Source organism: Malurus melanocephalus, unplaced genomic scaffold (genome assembly GCF_030028575.1).
Source record: "Malurus melanocephalus ecotype Western Australia unplaced genomic scaffold, MMel_1.1 scaffold_770, whole genome shotgun sequence".
NCBI classification, from domain to species: domain Eukaryota; kingdom Metazoa; phylum Chordata; class Aves; order Passeriformes; family Maluridae; genus Malurus; species Malurus melanocephalus.
Window position 1 is genome coordinate 64,481 of NW_026624002.1, and position 2,401 is coordinate 66,881.

General features: G+C 48.3%; 1 protein-coding gene across 1 annotated transcript in view; it reads right to left on the reverse strand.

Annotated features, from left to right (window-relative positions):
• JAKMIP3 (Janus kinase and microtubule interacting protein 3) overlaps positions 1 to 1,245 on the reverse strand; it is a 43,616-nt gene extending 42,371 nt beyond the window's left edge. The window contains exon 1 of the mRNA XM_057385005.1: positions 1,115 to 1,245. The gene's annotated coding sequence lies outside the window, so the exon portion shown is untranslated. The remainder of the gene's footprint in view (positions 1 to 1,114) is intronic.
• Positions 1,246 to 2,401: the final 1,156 nt, after the last annotated feature.

A 2,401-nucleotide genomic window follows, 5' to 3' on the forward strand; every position in this document is an offset into this window, starting at 1 on the left:
TCAGAAAAGCCCCAATATTTCAAGTACAAAAATCCATTGGAGTTYCTGCAATAAACTCCAATAACACACCTATCGAAATTATCTGTTAAACTGGAGCAACTCAGCATAATTTGTGGGGGACTATTAGCGAGGAATATATTTCAGACTTAATTTAATGAGTTTAATCTCGTGTCACTGCGTTCTCTTGCTCACAAACAAGCTGCTAGAGCAATGCCATCCCTTCTCCCAAGGAATTCATGTCTGTATAATTAACCAAATCAACTGTAACACAGATGGCATCGCCCCATCCAAAAGCACTTGATGGAAACATTTTAAGCATGTTATTAACATCCCTAAATAACTATTTAATGCCACCTCTCCAACCCTCTTCGGCACCAACACACAACACAGCTGGATTTGAGGGTGGAAAAGGCAGTATTTAATTGCTACGCTCTTACAACAGATTTTCAGTTCTGGGATTTATTCAATTTATAAATGAGCTYGAAAAATAACAGACTCAACAGTGGCAACAAAACCACTGCGGTTTAGATTTCAGAATTAAGGTTAATTTTCAGCCTGACTCATCATCTTTAAATTCAGCTGTGAGGAACTGGGCAGCAGGAGCACACTGATGGGAGCAGAAACCTTTCCTTAGGCTGACCAGGACTGTCCAAAATCACATTTCCATGTGACGGTGTGTTTTATTTCTCAGTAAGTGTGTGCCCAGCTCTAAATCAAGATAAAAATTGACATTTCACAGCAACAGACAAGAATTTSAATTGAAAGTCGATTAATCTCCCCAATGCAAACAGTTGGGAGATGTCCATCAGGCTCTAGKGAAAAGCTGTTCCTACAGCCTGGAAAAATGAGGATCAGATTATTTCAAACCTGATTTTTCATTATTAAAGACCGTGGTTTAAACGACCTTTCTGTGACATTTGTGAGTCTCCTCCTCAATGCCAGCCCACCTCTGTTAGTGAACAGCAAATGGGATGGAGCAAATGGGATGGCCCTTGGCTCATAAACACAACAACCATAAATAAACAGCACACATGAATAAACATAAATGGTGCTTCAGAAAGCAGGCAGAGGGGTGCTCAGAGTGCCAGGAGATGTCTGAGGGGGCAGTACCCACCGGGGGTGCCAGTGCTGGGCATCAACACCATTCCTGTCCCATCCACATCCGCTGGACCAGGGCACGGCCGGAGGGGTCAGAGCTCATGGGATCAGCTGTGAGCRCTCCAGCATGGTCCCCGCTGGCAAAGATGGCCCTGGGGGAGATCAAGAGAGCTTTAGGAACATTCTGGGGGCAGGGAGATGTGCACTGGAGCAACTGAGAGACACCGTGGGTCGAGCTTGCAGCGTGGATGGTAAAGAGAGAGACCAACCCAGAGCTGGCAAACGAGTTCAGAGCACAGAAACTGCTGAAATGGGGGCCAGGGGCAGCCACAGCTCCTCTGGGCACCCTGTGACCCTCCCAGGGAACAATTCCTGCCCAAAATCCCATCCATCCCTGCCCTCTGGCACTGGGAGCCATTCCCTGTGTCCTGTCCCTCCATCCCTTTCCAAAGTCCCTCTCCAACTCTCCTGGAGCCCCTTTAGGCACTGGCTAAATAAATCTTTCCAATTATAAAGAAAAGATCCATTATAAAAAAGATTTTATAACAAAAGCAGCCCCTGGAAGACAATTGAATAAAATCCTAAAAGTAAAATGATGAGCCAGAAACCCTGACCCAGCTGGCAGAACAAAGCTCGTGTTTCCCAGAGAAGAGACAGAGCAACAGGTGAAAGGAAAAGGCTGCAGGGTCATGGAAAGAGCTCAGTGAGGATGGGAAGGGCTCAGTGAGGAGTGGGAATGGCTCAGTGAGGAGTGGGAAGGGCTGCTGTGCCATGATCCAAACCCTGTGCCCATGGAGCTATTGAGCCCCAGGCCATGGAGTGACCCTGTGCTGCTGCCCTTGGCCAAGGAGCTCAGCCAGGAGGGCTCTGCACACAGCTGTAATCTGATTTTTCAAAGCTGATTTGGTTTGAAATGCTGCAGGAACCTTTGGAGTCAAATTGCCTGCACAGATCAGTGAGAGGGTTCAAAGCCTCCCGGGGGGGAAGAAGAGGCTGTTTCACCCTGGGTTGAACAGGCTGCCCAGAGGAGCTGTGCCTGCCCCATCCAAGTGTCCCAGGCCAGGCTGGGTGGGGTTTGCAGCACCCTGGGACAGTGCAAGGTGTCCCTATCCAAGGCAGGGATGAGCTTTAAGGTCCCTTCCAACCCATTCTCCATTTCCAGGCTGGAGAAGCTCCAGAGCAGCTTTCCCAGCTACTGGGTTAGTGTGGCAGCTGGGTAATCTGGGATTTGAGTGCAGGATTTTCCAATCTTTSAGCTTTCTGCGTGTTCTCCTCCAGGGAAAGCAGCTTCTCTCACGGCCCT